At 35.0% G+C, this 16434-nt stretch overlaps 1 protein-coding gene across 1 annotated transcript in view; it reads left to right on the top strand.

The window, feature by feature from the left end:
• Window positions 1-1161: 1161 nt before the first annotated feature.
• The window catches only part of LOC138934858 (histone-lysine N-methyltransferase PRDM16), a 31706-nt gene continuing 16433 nt past the window's right edge, over window positions 1162-16434 (top strand). Inside the window, exon 1 of the mRNA XM_070298989.1 lies at window positions 1162-2125. The gene's annotated coding sequence lies outside the window, so the exon portion shown is untranslated. The remainder of the gene's footprint in view (window positions 2126-16434) is intronic.

The following is a 16434-nucleotide window of genomic DNA, read 5'->3' as shown; positions in this document are numbered from 1 at the left end:
AAATTATATTATCTAAAACATATTTTAATACTAAATTTTAAAAATGTGAAATCTCTTGTAGAGAAAACTGAATTATTTATTATTTAACCTTGTTTTTGTATGTATCTTCTCTTTTCTTTGAGCCTCTTGTAAATTGTCCCGATCGTTCCAAACACGCAAACGAAGAAGAAGAAGAAGAAGAAGAAAGAGATAAAGGAGGAACCGAAGAAGGGACGAATGTACTTGACGGAGCGGCCAGAGTCTCGATACAGTTGCAAAGATGAATTAGTTGCTTGGGAGGTTACGCTGCGAGTAACGATAGAGAAGAGATAGTGACTGTTCGATATTCTCTTCATCTCCCGTCCCTTTTCCCCCTCCATCACTCCCCCTCTCTCTCTCTCTCTCTCCCTCTCTCTCTCTCTCTCTCTTTTTCTTGCTTCCGCGAGAGCGCGTCGACTTGACTGGGAGGATTCCGGTGTGTCGGTGACCATCGGGTGGGAGTGGTGTACCAACACCATCTACCTCCTCTTCGGGGTTCCCGCATGGAGAGTGGGAAGAACAGTCAAGAAGAGCACCGGAGGAACCTAGCGGAGAAGAAGAAACGTTGGCTAGAGGGAGAAACGTCCTTCGACAACGAGGAGTAGGAAAAGGAACACTAACAATAAGAGGAGCGCGTAGAAGAGAGCAAAAGAGAGGAGGGGGGGGGGGGAGCTGCAGAAGGAGGGAGGAGGGCAGGTCGCGTGCCCGGCGTGGTGCTACTTTGTGGCTGAAAGAGAGGAGAGCACTTATCTTACTTTACCAACGTCTCTCACGGTTAACGCGCAGGGGAGCTCTCCTTTGCTATCCTCCACAGTTACCACGTATACAAACAAATCGCAGCGAGCACTCATACCATTTCGCATCGCGCGGCCACACCGTATGATCCGATACATTCATATACACGAGTACGTCTTCTCGGTGTATTTTTTCCCTGTGTATGTGGCTCACCTACCTACCTACCTACCTATCTACCTACCTACCTACCTACCTACTTACTAACCTACCCGTCAGCCTACAGATTCAGTCTCCCCGCCCAATCGACGGTATATGTGTCCACGTGTCTGTGTATAACTGTGTGCGTACCAAGCGGCATCGCCCCGCTTTATACACGACTTACTCACCACCGTGCCACGGGGACCACTCCGCTCTCGTCGCGTCTCACGAATCTCCTCCGCGAGAGCTGCTCTTGCTGATATTCCGCTTCGTCCCGCGAAGAGAAGGCGAGTGAGAGGGGAGAGGATATCACACGCCTCGCGAGAGAGGACCTGGACAACGGAGCACGGGCGCCAAACGATCGCCGGACGGTGGTGAGCAACGGTGGTTAGCTCCTTCCGTCGCTCCCGAAGAAAGAGAGAACGAGAAACGTTGCCAGGTCAGGACCCCAGGTCCTGTCGATGCTCGATATATCGGGTTGCATCGGGTTTGCATCGGGATCAGCGGTGCCGTGAATCCCTCGGATTCTTGCCGCGCGAGAGAGCTGTTCGGGTGACGTTTGATCGATCATTGTTTAGCGCGCCGATCGAGGGACTTCTAGTCAGAAATAATGAAAACAGAGTTATCTCCCTCGCGAAACGACAAGTTGTCTACAAGGTGTGTGATGTGTGTGGTACTGAAAAAGAGACAGTAGGCGCTCGTGTATGTGCCTGAACGGGAACGATCGGGACACCGTTATCCGAGCACGTGGTCGCGCCAAGTGTAGCAGAAACGAGGATCTTCCGATTGAATGTATCATTGAGGAACGATCCGAAAATTGGCGGAATGTTCGTGCGGACGTTTCAACATCCCGTATCCTCGTAGAAGGACCGACTTGGAACACTCGTGCACGTGGAAGGGTCGAGGAAGAAGGAGGAAAGGGAGAGTGATCTCGAGTGTGAGGATAGTGTGTTGTTGCCAAACGAGTGGTCTTCCGTCATCATCCCTGTCGTCTGCTTTCATTCTTCTTCTCCCTCAGTGTTGTCTGACTCTTTCTCTCTTTCTCTCTCTTTTTTTTTTCTCCTTATCTCTATCTCTATCTCGGACCCGCGTTGTGAGCAGCGCAAAAATGGAAAAGTGTCACGAACCAACAGAAGTGCTACGATCTTCGGCACCATGAAATGACGTATAAAAGGTAAAACAACTTACGATTCACTCTTTTTCTCTTTTTTTCCCGTTTTCCTCACGATATCCCAAGCGGCGCTTCTGGATATTTATGAGGATCGCGTTCGGTATTCATCGACGAATCCAAGGGAGAATATCTAATTTTCGGGAAAAATTAGCATTAATTCGACATGAAATCGTTGATAAAGCTGATAAAATAGTGAAAATATGAGATAAAACACATAGAAATATTACAAAACAAATTCAGACATTTTTGGAAAAATGTAAAAACTGTTGATAGAGTTTACGTCAATAAAATACAATTTATAACATGCCTAAAATTCAAAACATAAAAATATATTGTAGTTTATGTGATCCATCAAATTACACGACTAAAATTGTGCAAGTTAAAGATATAATATCTTATACATATTTCTGGCTTTCTCTTTATAAGTAAAATTGCAGGATAAAAATTGCCACGATAATTGACATAATTGTTTTAAAATTCTAATCTCTTTATCTTATTGGAATTATAATATCTCTTCTTTATTAATTGAGTGTTGCCGGGTAATTTTCTAGTTGACGCGGCTCATCGTCGACAAAATCTCGATTCGTACTCCTTTTGGCGCCGGCGTCTCGCGCTCCCGGTAAAATTACGGAGTTCCCATTCGAAATGCAGACCCGAGGTGTCGCGGGCGCGATAATCTGCGAACGGGAACATCGAATAAGCGATTGGCGAGCGAATACGGAGAAAGAGACTTTCATTTGAATAAAGACAATCGAACGCGCGCGTAGTCGAGATTGTGATTACGGAAGTTACCTCGCGCTTGATGGCTCGTCCGTGTTACATCTGACGTATATGCGCACCTCGCGCGGAGAAAATATGGTAATACGACACAGTAACTAGAGCTGATTAGTGTGTAGAATGTAAACATTATCTGCTGCATTATCCTTAATGACGCGCAATTTACGGTAACAGAAATTTCTAAGTGCTTGGCACCGATAAATTTATTTATCCTACGAATATATTATTTCGGATCCCCGGGGGCATAATGTATTAATAACTTGGGCTAATTTTTTAGTTGAGAAAAAAGAAACTGATAATTTTCGTTTTAATTTTATATAAAATATTCGCGAAATTGTAGATCGCGTGAATTTTTTCATTAGAACGCAGCTTAAAAAAATCTGACGTAATACAGAATTAAACGATTGCCACGGGGAATGTGTGACGGATATCAGTGACAGTTCGCGTCTTGACATTTCGCGCGGAAAACGGACATCGAATATCTAAACCAGTTTCAAAGCTGCGCTTGCGATCTCTCCCGAGCAAAAGCAAAGTCGCCCACGCTCGTCCTTACATCACGATTCGTTCTGCCGGAAAGCAGACGTTGCAAAAGCTACGTTCGCAGCTCCGCCGCGTTTCTGCTGTTTCCTCGTTCATAAATTTACGTGCCTTCAGGCGTACGCCTCGACTGCGCCCATTCGAGAACACGTGAGACTGCCCGATGCACGAGACAAGCAGAGGACCTTGATATAATAAATATGTTTGTGTTAAAACAATGAAAATACTACATGTTGCATTAACATGATATGAGTATAAAAGTGACTACGCTGTGTGTCACTGAATTATCCGCAAATTCATACATTAAGTTTCATTTGCATAAACGCGCCTGAAATCCAAATTTAAACTGAATTCTTCCAAAATTTTAACAAGTTTGTAATTCGCGACAAATTTCGGGATAAGAATTCTATTTAGAATTTTACATGCAATACATAAAGTATACACTTGAAGCAAAAATATACGTATATGTATATAATATACTCATGATACACTCGTTGAGATAACTGGCATGTAAAACTGTAAATAGAATTCTTCCTCGAATTTTTTTCGCCGATTATAAAGCGTGTAAAGAATGGATTTAAAATATATTATATTAATTAATTGATGGCATATAAAGATTTATAACTACTTGAAAAACCAGAAAAATTGAATTATTATTTGTCGATGAGTTAAAACTGATCAGTCAAATTTCTATAATTTTATCTCTGTTGGAATTATGCTCTCCATAAGAATAAAGAGAGATGTGGGTCACAGAATGCTCGAATAAACGATGAGATATCAACGATGCATTATTCATCGAGTACAGCTTGCATCGACGGTGCACGTAATAGACACGCTACCGTAAATCGACGACGATTTAACAGTTAATTGATAACAGGTAAGTCGGGATTTCATGATTTTTGTCGCCGTCGTTAACAACAACACCGTGAAATAAATGAGGGGACCGAGAGGTTCTCTCGTCGCATTATTTCCTTCTCTCGCTGTTTTCGCCCGATCCATCTCTGTCTCGCTATCGGCAATTTGTTAGAATCGGTCTCGACGCACCCATCGATCGTCCGCATGCGATAAATTGCAAATTACGTCGGACGCGAATCTTGCGTGAAAGTAATTGTAGATGATACGCGTCCCGGAACTTCTTTGTGGTACATCAATAAATCGCGCGAGTACAAAAATTTAAGGAAGCGAAAATTGGCATGAGTTTCTTTCTTCATTTTATCGACAAAATTGAACTGGTCGTTCGCATTTATATACGAATTGTTGGAAATCCTCTTTGGTTTATCAACACTTTTATATCATCATATATGTATATCTATACATATATGTGAAACTACTCGAAAAAAGAGGACTTATGAATAATAAATAATATTTTGAGGTATTTTGATTGGGTCAAGTATTTCGAAATTGGCTCTGTCGAATAAAATCAGCCGCATTATTCCATCTTTAATATTAAACTGCTTGTTTACGGGTAATATTTTTAAAAAATAAATAAATAACTTATGATCTTAAGATTTTATTGCAATACAGAAATAAATATATAATTATGGATAGCAAAATAAAAAAAAATTAGTAATAATATAATTTAACATTTTAAAAAATTAAAAAATGCTATATATATAATAATATTTATATAATAATAATAATAATAATAATAATAATAATAATAATAATAATAATAATATATATAAAATATTTAAAACATATATATAATATATAATAATAAACAAAATAAAATATATAATGAAATATATAATAAAATGTATAATATAATAATAACAATAATATAAAAAAACTATTATATTATATTTTTACCTATAAGCTTCTTTTTTCTTCGGACGAAGTATAGAATCACATATATATTATTTTATGCATAAAGAAGCGAATCAAATCATATATAGAGCAAAATATGTAATTTAACAGAAAGCTATAAATGACAACACACCCGGCACACTTTTCTCTTCAATCGAAAGCTTGCAAAACCGAATAGAATGTGGCAGTGTCAAGCAATATTACACGAACGACATCAGGACCTCCTATCTCTCTTTGTTTTTTCTTTTTTTTTTTTTTTTTTTTTACGTTGCTCAACAAACCGGGCAAATGTATACAAGCGTTGGCAGATCGGTATTTGAATACGGCGGCTATTACGAGAATATAGAGATCGCGACAATCATGAGAGATTCCCAGACGTTCGAACAATGTCCTCACCTGGGTTCTGGATTGGCGCAAACGGCAATAAAACGGACACCGAACGACAATACCGTCGTTGGAGTACCGGTCATTAAGTACCTCTGTCGCAGTGATCTCCTACCAACCGGCGTCTTCCATGATTCGCGATTAAATGGCGCATTGTTACAATTCCATAAATCGAAAGGTAGAAAGTCAATGAGAAATGTTCGCAGTCCTTTATCTCCCCTTAACTTATTTCCCCTTTATTCCTTCTTTGTAAATCTTGTTCACACAGAGAGTGGTCTTTCTTTTAAAAATTATATCTCCACAAAATATTTTTCACGTAAAACTTTCTTTTGAAAAAAAAAATATTAGATTTCCAAATTTTGTTTCCTTCATTATATCGTTTACCATATATGTACTTTTGACACATAAACTCTTCCCATTTATAAATTATTATACAAAAATATTTTAATTATTCAAAGATTATATAATAGTTTTATTTATTGTATAATTTTTTAACGCCGTTCGTATGTTTGTAAATATAAATTATTTGAATAAGCGTAATTTCTCTGTGTGACATAAATGAATTCATTCTGTATTGCAAATTACAGAACTACTGACTACGGAGAGAAAATAAGCTTATTTTTATTCTTTTTTTTTTTTAATTTTGTTTTCAATGTACTTTCCTTTTTTAAATTTGATTTCCATAAAATATTTTGTTTACATAAAACTTCCTCTTAAGGAAAATATTAAATTTCCAATTTTAAAGTTTCGCTTTCCTTACTATATCGTTTATACGTAATATTTTTAGGGGATACACTTGCTTCAATTTTATAAAAAATTAACAGAAGCAGCTTGAATTTTAAAAGATTGTAACAGTTTAATTTAATTATATGTATATAAAGGATAGCCGTCAACGCATCCGCAAAAAAGTTATTTGAATGAGCGCAATTTTTTTAGCCATGCAAACAGAATTCGCTCTCTGATGCGAATTGTACCCCGCCAAAGGAGTTTACATAAGACGCCGCTTGGAAAGGGGTGGGGTGGGGTGGAAAGGGGAGGGGAGAGGGGGAAATTGAAACAGTTTTAATAGTCTTTTCACGGGGATACCTATAACCGTAAATGTAAATTTGTCTCACGACAAGATCTTCGGTAGCGTATGAAGCTGCCTTCGTGCGTGGGCTTCGCGTCTATTTATACATTCTCGCGCGTACAATGGACTCGCTGCCTTTAAATTAAATTCGACGAGTATCGCAATGCCATTGTGTTTAGCTTATTGCCGTTTAAGAGATTCCGTCTCCTGTCATACACGATTGACACAATACGGATCCGCGTGGACGGAAAAAGCCTCGGAATTTACGATTATCGCGAATACGACTTTGTACGGTGTTGGAAAATTTGACTTAAGTTTAATACATATTATTGCATGTCTCAAACGGTCTACACAAATTATTGTGTTAATTTAATATAATATATATATATATATATATATATATATATATATTATATTAAATTAACACAAAATTAAAAATATTGTATGCACATTGTTATTTTTATATATATTTTTTTCAATTATTTTAATAATTTAATATTTGAGTTAAATTAACACAACAGCAATATATCAAATTAACATAATTCGGAATAAAATCGAAATCTCTGCCATCGTTTAATGTCGATTCAGCGAATTTTGCGAATCGCGCTCGCGACGAAAATGACAATTTATAGATAGGCAATTTGGTGCGAAAAATATTCCCCTTAAAAACGCGGAGAATTTTGTCGGAAACAAGAGATTTTGAACAGCAAGAATATAACACTCTTATGATCAAGTTTTATATATGTCGAACATGTATATATTTTCTTATATAAACTCCCACCTTTATTTATAATCCGCGTCGAAGTAAAAGAACAAGGCAGGTTTCTCTTTTAAGAAAATTATATATTCATTAATTATTCAAAGCGATTCAATGCGAAAATGTTCGTAAATCCAGTCAGGTAATATCATCTTTAACTTATATGTAAAAGTACAACGGGCAATTTTGTATAATGAACTCTTCGTCCATTTTTACTATAAGAAGTGTATATCGTTTGTTATTTAATCATAATGAACGCGACAATGTTAGCCTTGACGAAACTTCATCGGCTGCGATCTTCGAATGGACAATGGACCTTGCTAGCACGGAGAGATAATTGTGGAAACTTAAATTTGAGGCCACAGCCTACATTCGTGATGTAAGAACGACGATAACATCGTGTAAGGTGTGGTGGTGAACGGTGACGTAAAAAAGGGCTGAGCAGAACCTACATATGTCATTATTCCATACGTGTGTGTATGGTTTATATGCGTGTCACCGCTTTACATTCCGCACTCTCAGAAAGGATTTCTAATAACGAGACAAAAAATATTCTTGACATATTTAATCGTATCACAACCTTATGCGGTATAAAAATAAAACAATTTTAAAATTAAATCAATAATTCCTTTTCTTCTCTCTCGAATTAAATAAGATTGTCTTACTATCTTGAGACAAGAGTAACATATACAAATCTAAGCTTATATATTCTTGCATTTAGAATAACTTGATGTTAGATCGCTACAAATTTCCATCTTCATCTTTGTGAGAAAATTAACGGGATAGCGCTAAGAGCATTTTATTCTAGATTTAAGAATTTTCCATTTAAGATTAAAATATTCCTTTTTCAATAATAAATATGATTGTCGCTATATCGATCCTATTTTATGATAGATTGAAGAGTAATAGCGTTAGATCCGGAAATCTTTTCTATGGATGCGTATACACAAACGTTAATTCCTCTTACCTCGCGATTCATCTTCCCGCTTTACGTTGCTTAATCGAATATTATTTTCTTAGATGTACAGCTGGATAAATTTTTAGCATTATTTAATTTAATAAGAAATGTACGTGCCAAAATTAATGTGAAACGAATTGACTTTATGACTTCCGTAGCTACGTATGCGCTGTGTTAATTGTTTTCGAGCAATCCAAGATATTTAATAGTTCAATAACTTTTTAAATAAAAATTTAGTGCACAAAATTCAGCGAAATTGAAAATTCAAAATTGCAATAAATATAAATATATAAAACATGCAATTCCGCAAATTTAATTGGATTAAAGTATACGGTTGTCAAAAAATATCCACAAATAAATAAAGAGAGGATCATATGTAAGTTTTTGTAGAAGAATATGAAAATTAAGACGAGCTCTGACGCTATTGAAAATTTCTTTTCTTTAACAATGCAGTAAGGATGAGAATTTATCGCGTGCGCATCAGATGCGTTACTGATTTGCTTAATCAGCTCTCCATCATCGCTGGATGCTTGCACACACTTGTTACTTCTTGCTCGTCATTGCGAGACAAGCCGCCTCCTGTCTTGGCATTGTTACACGCGGACATAATCATGAATTGAAATCGAAACCAGCATCTTAAGACGGTCAGTCATCCGACAAATCGAAGGAGATATCAGTGTATGTACATATATGTGCGCTATATATGATTTTGTTTTTACTCTAATTAATCATTTTTTTAATCAGTTTCTCGAGTTAAAATTAAGCTCCTATTTATAGATCTGAGAGGATTTCGATAAATTAAATTTATATAGAAATTGTAGAGAGTTCCCCCTTTTCTCTTTCTCTCTCTTTCTCTCTCTCTCTCTCTCTCTCTCTTTCCTTTCTCCTCTCTCTTTCCTCTCTGTACCTCAAATAGACAGGAAACATACAATTTTCGATTTAAAGATTTGGATGAAAATATAATTAAATAATTATTTAAAGAGGGTAATCAAAGTACGAAAACTGATGTTAGATCGAAAATTATCGAAAGTAGGAGAAAAATTTGTTTCTCGACCACGTGCAATTTAGCATGCTGAAAGTGATAAGGATCTATAATTATGCCGCGAGAATATCTATTTGCCGTTTAAAGATACTACGATCCATTCCATTTATCAACGGACATAGAGTGATAGTGGATATCGCACATCGATTTGTCAGACTGAAAACGAAAATATTCTCACGATCGATGCGGTCTATTAACGATCTACCTGCTCATTAAAATTGCAGAAAATCTTTGCGAACATCCAACAGAGGGAGAGAGAGAGAGGGAGAGGGAGAGAGACCCAGATTATCCCACGCATCCTTTCACCAATTTTCGTTTCGCGCATCATTAGATGACGACCTTGTAAATGATATCTCCGAGTATCATTTCGCTCCAAGGTTGCCGAGGCATCTATAATTTAAACATCGATTAGACCTCTTTCTCTTTAAGCGTATCGTGATAGGTCTTAATATTTCGCGAAAACTTTTGGCAAGTTCGATTTTACGCGTTAATAGTCCCGGCGGGAGAGGAGTGAGGGAGGGGGCGAGGGGAGGGGAGGGGGGGGGGGGTTTGGGTCAATACTTAAAAATACTTAGATTTTACGTAGTACAAAAGATGATAAAATTATTTAATTTCTTCGATTTCCGCGATAAAATTTTGATTTCCAACATATCTCGACGTGTTTAACCTTTCGACTGAAACGATCGGTGGCGGTGTCATACATCGAATGTAAATGCAAATCAAATGTATTCGACAATAATTTGCATCTAATTTATCGAGTGCGACGCTAAAATTTATGTACAAAAATAGAAAAAACTTTTTTCGCTCAGTAAATTTCTCAACTTTTAAATATTTATCCAAATTATTATTAATTTCACAGATTTTATCGATTTTTCTCAACGTTCTACACCTACACTTTAGGTACACTAGCGCATTAAAATCTCAATTAATGAAGAAAAATAATTATATCGTTATGTTACTATTTATTCTTGTATTCTCTTGCTAGCGATGTTTTTTTGTATAATTTTTTTATAACTTTTATATTTTTATATATTTTGCTTTTTATCTGATATAATTTTATATTTATTTTTTATTTAACTTTTATACTTATCTTTCTGTGAATATAAGAAACACGTAGGATATTTAAATATGTGCTTGAATGTTAATTCGCTTATAAATCAAAAGCGATCAAAATTTTATCACGCATTATTCCTTCAAAAAAAAAAAAAAAAAAAAATTGCGATGTATCCTCGATCATAAAAAATACACTACGTCCGAAATATCTTACGTACTTTCTTTATTCGCGAAAACATTGCGAGGAAAGAAACGTTGTGACAACATCGCGAGAGATTGTCGGGGCACAGAAAGAAATCGGCCACAGAATGAGGATGACCAATGCCGGGAGATAGTGTCGGGCCGGGCCCCGTGCGAGAGAGGAGATGGGCGAAAAGAGAGACGGGAGAGATGGCGTTGACTAACAAACGATGATTTCGTTGTACGAGCGTGAATATTTCATGAGGAAACGGAGTCGAAGATGCCGCGTAGAAGTTGGACGAGTACGATGATCGCGACCGGACGAGAATCGGCAGACGATCGAGGGTGGAGAGAGGAGACGAGAAAGACGCGTTTTTTTACGATGAAAAGGAGAAAGAGAGGTGAAAGAGGAACGGGACAATCGCGGAAGAGGACGGATGGCAAGAAAGGATGGATGGAAGAAGAAGAGAGAGGGGATTAAAGAAAGGGAATCAGGCCACAACGGCTGGGCAATAACCGGCCCCGAAGGAAAATTCATGAAAATCTATTCCTGATTTCGTGGCCGATCGCTGTATATATTTATGCGCGATATGAGAGAGAGAGCTCGTGTGTATAAAATTCCTTTGGGTTTGTGCGCGATTTGATTGAACGAGGAGATTCCTCGTAAAACGTATATGTACTCGTAAAAGTTGCATGCCCCGATCGATTTAATATTGATGAAACGCTTAATTTCGAGAACCGAGGACGGTCTGCTTTCTTTACTTTTGTACAAAAGAGGAGTTGCGTGTCTGTTTTAGATAACAGAAATAAAATATTTTAATCGCTTACTTAATGACTCAGTCTACTCTGGCAATATAAAAAATTGATAATTTTTAGGAATTTTTTGTGAAGAATATTAAAAACTGATCTTTTTGACACTTTGCATATGTTTTTATTGTTTAAACAGTACATCAATATTTTTAAATCTCGAATATTTAATTTTTTAATGTTCGTCTGAAATGAACAAAATCAATCTAGTTTTATTCTACAGGATATTTATGAGATACTGAACCCCTAATTTCACTAGAGAAAATTGAAGAATAACAAAGCAGCGTAATCTCAAAACTAGAGATTTCAATTTTGCTGAAATTTATTTCTTGAAGATCAAAAAAATATTAATTATTAATTTTTTTATTTCTGTTTAACTTTAGTATCCCCCCAAAAAATTGTTCTCTTTTATCTAAAAAGAAAATTGTAATTATTCGGTCCATTAATTTTCAAGACATCCGTCACAAGCGATCTGGAAAGCAATATTTTGAGAAAAACGCATTAAAATTTTTGCATGCCCATTTTAAAACGTGATATTCTATTCTAACTTCTTATAACTCCGTTAATTTTACGAATTTTTCAATAAAATTTCAAAGACATTTTCCGTATATATAGATATCATACTTTAGAAAATATAAAAAAAGGTTGATGTTTTTACTGGGCCTTTGAACATTTGTCGTCGATAGGAAATGTATCGATAATTTTATCATATTAATTAATCATTTTTTTATTTATTTTATTAATTTCTTTATATTATTAATTTTGTAATTAGAGCACAGCAATTCGATGATATTTGTGCGATCTTAAATTGACCTCTTTATAAACTGAAAGACCGAGACCTATTAATAGATCTGTACATACATATATATATATATATATATCGTTAAAATTTATAGGATATTAATGGATATTATCTTTCCGTTTTTTTTTTTAATTATAACGAAAAGCGCGATACGTACGCAAAATTAAATGTTTAACTACTTGGCACTACCCGATTCGCACTGTTTCGCTAACGGAAACTAATAACGGACTAATCGATTAATTAGGAAGTAACTTTCTAGAGCGTCCAATTAAATTACATATGTTCAGTTCATCGCTCTTGATGCGCTCTTGATCACTCACGGGCGTTCCCCCGTTTATTTTTTACACTGTCGTGCTTCTTGTTTTCTCAGTCGATTTCACTCCTTTTAAATCACAATTGCTCGTTAAAGACGAAACGTTATTTATATTCAGAATCGGAGTAATCGTTCGAGCTTGAAACAAAATTCGAGTCGACATTTTGTTCGAATTCTTAAAATAATATAATATTACTTTATCACGCGCGATCTATATACACATTTATTATAAATATTATCAATTTTATAGTAATATCGAAAAGCTTTTTTTGTATTGATTTAACAAGATATGGATATGTTAAATGGTACTAATATTACGTTGATATTTTAATACAAAATAAAAGTACTTCAAAATAATTTGAAATAAATTTTGTGTAAAATCAACATATTTTTAATGATAAAATTAATTTGGAGAAATATTATTGACGATCTGTAGTCACTCCTATCGTAAAATAAAAATCAACATTTTTTTCTGTGAATTTTAACAGATAAATCCTGTCACTAATAATACAATACATCTATTGTATAAAATTAAAAATAGGTGCACATTATGCTATTTGTACAGTTGTTTCAATTGTTTTAATAATTTAAGATAGTTGTCTCGCAAATCGCAATACAAGAAAAATTTGAAAATTTAATTATACGTTAATAAATATGATATCTGCATGTTTGTATAACTTAAAAGCAATTGACAGTCTCGAACGCGAGATAATCGCTATCAAAAATTGCACTTTTCATATGTATCGCATACGCAAAACGTACAAAAATCTCGTATTTTGAATTTTAATAATTAAAAAAAATTACAAGAAAGTGATGAAAAACTAATACAAAGTTGGAGGACATTTTAGGAATTCTATTAAAAAAAAATCGTAATTATTAAGTCTTTAATTTTAGAAATGTAATAATAAAAAGATCTCACGGTATCATTTTATTCTTGTGTAACAAGAAAACATAAATTTGTGAATATATCATGAAATTTTTCCCGATCATACTTTTAAGAACCCCATCGACCCATCAGTATTAACGGTCAGAGTTTCGCAAACTCGGACATCCGCCGGCGGGTAGAAATCATATTCAGCGCAGTTAACAGAACTAAGAAAATTGTTGTGCCTTGATGATGATCATGTCTAATGGCGGAACCAATTGTTTGATATCTCTGTTACGCCAGAACCCTTCATCGTTTCTCCTCATTCTCCCGAGATCGTCGTCCTCCATCCTCTTTTTCCTCCTTCATCGTCCTCATCCGCAGTTCCCCGACGAATTATTGCGGCTCGAAAGAGCGATGGAAAGATGTTGTTGAATTCGCGAGAAAGGCTCGTGGGGTATTTGCGATGGATCTTGATGTTGCACCTACCTGTTATCCGCAGCCACAGATTGTATCAATACTTTCACAGCCGATTTTTATCATAGGCAACTTTTTACTAAATGTGAAACTATATTATAAGCAAGACCGGACACAGATGTCTATTGCATATACATGTACATGTTTCTCGGTATTATAATACTTAGAATTTATCCAGATATACGAACGATAAAACTAATAAGTTTAGAAATTCAGTTTCTCGTGCACAATTAATACGATTGTATTTTTATGATTCCTTCCTAGAAGATATTTACTTTTACCATTTCTCATTCTTTCTCAATTTCTATTTCGCTATTCTTACAAAAATCACACAATATTACCAGAAATAAAGAAAAATGTTAATTACCAATGCATGAAATAAATGAAATGAATGAAAAAAAATGTTAAAAGTAAAAATTAATTTTCCAATTAATTAGCCTCGCGAATTCCTTCGACTATTGGAGATCGATATTTGAGAAGTGAAATCTCAATAAAATCGAGGCAAGACGCGAAACGAGAGCAACGAATTAAATGAGCAAAAGTGAGGCGCGTGCGCAGAAACTTATTAAAACCTCGAAAATACGGCTGAAAATTACGGCCGAATTAATTTTTCCTCATTCAACGCAAATCGTGCGTAAATGTTTTCTTCATTTTCGTTATGCGATACAATTAAAGAAAGAAAGAAAGAATACATTTTATAAAAGTCTATAGTAGCATTTAAAAATAGTTTATCAAAAATTTACATTCCTCTTTCTCTCTCCTTCTCTATTTCTTTTTAAATTCTCTGTAAAATTAACATGTTCCTAATAATAAAATTAATTTGGAAAAATATTATTGACGATCTGTAGTCACACTCATTCCTATTGTAAAATTAAATTAACATTTTTTTTCTGTATATTTTAACAGATAAATTCTGTCATTAATAATACGGAACATATCTATTGTGTAAAATTAAAAATATGTGCACGTTGTGTTATTTTTATACTTTTCTCAGTTGTTTTAATAATTTAACATTTAGTTTAATTAACACAGCAGCAATATGTTAAAGTTAACAAAAATTTTAACCGATATATTTTTTTAAACAAATTTTCCAACTCTGTAGTAATCATTCTTTTTATATGTATAATAGACTTCACTTATGAGAGTAACGCGGAATTTGAGGAAATTGTTTGCTTTACGATTGGAGCATAGGTCGAGATTCCGCATCGGCTCGCTTTACACTTTGCCTTCATGGAGGAAATTCATAACTAAATCATTGTAATCGGTAGAGAAAATTGTAAGCCGCCGGATATGTCAGCGCGCGCGCGCGCGCGCGTCTAAAATTCCGCGGATATGTTGTATTATAAAAGGGTAATCCTTAATCAATTGTACCGGCGCGCACGATATCGTAATCGCGTCATTAAAATAGTCGGCAAGTCCGAAATGCCGATTTCTTCCTTCATAATATCGGGGCTCAGTCGGCCGGAAAAACGCGTAAGAAATTCGCGAAATGGAAGTTGGCTTCGCTCGAACAAACCATCGCTCGTCGTTGCTCAATCTCGAAACGGCCAATCTCGCGATATAATAGCGACGAAGTTGTATTACGAAACAGCCTGGACACTTTTTTTTTTTTTTGCAAGGTGATGATAAATTCCTCCTCCCCGACTTTCGATGCGCTCCTCGCGATTGTATAAACGGTTTTACTGTCACAGTTGTCTTCTTGAAAAAGTCATCCCTTACCGTCAATTAAGGTACATAAGATTATATAAATAAAATAAAATATAAAAATAAAATGTAAAAATAAAAATATAAAAATAATAATTTTCTTATACATATATTGTATAATTTTATATATGTATAAATATATTTTTATTTTACATATTTATATTTTTTATATTAGTTTAATAAATATATATGTTTTGAAAACCGATACATCCAGATATTGCTAACTTTTTATGAGAATCTATTTAAAAAATAATTTCTGAATACGTTATTATTAAAATACATTATCATTAAAAATCTTATGTATTATTTAATTTGTTTTAGGTGGTAAAAAATTAATTTTAATAACTTACAGCAGACATAATTTTTTAGCATGGTCTTTAATAACTCAATTTTTTATTATGCTTAATACCTTTATGTTAGTGTAAAAAAAAGTAATCCAAGTATGATCGGAAGATGATACGCTGTTCTCTTGAAAGCAGGATTGCGTTCGCCAATGACAATATTCTGTTTCCTTTCATGATACCTATTAAGGCCATCGATTGTAAAAGTAGCGGCAGCCGGATGAGCCTTAATCAGTTTCAGCACGAAAAAGAGAAAAATATAGTAACCGATAAGGTCGTTGATGTGCTTCGCATGCGTGCTTCCGAGTAAATGAGACGACAGATCTCGAAGATTAATGATCGTTCTGCGAGGTCTTTATGAAACGTGATGAATCATGAAATTTGAAGCGTCTTTTTTTCTTTTTCTTTTTTTTTAATTGCAATATCATCTTATCATTTAC

The sequence above is a fragment of the Polyergus mexicanus genome, unplaced genomic scaffold (assembly GCF_030449975.1).
Source record: "Polyergus mexicanus isolate NDT 795.1 unplaced genomic scaffold, iyPolMexi1.0 SCAF_7, whole genome shotgun sequence".
NCBI lineage: Eukaryota > Metazoa > Arthropoda > Insecta > Hymenoptera > Formicidae > Polyergus > Polyergus mexicanus.
This window is presented reverse-complemented; position numbering and strand designations above follow the sequence as displayed.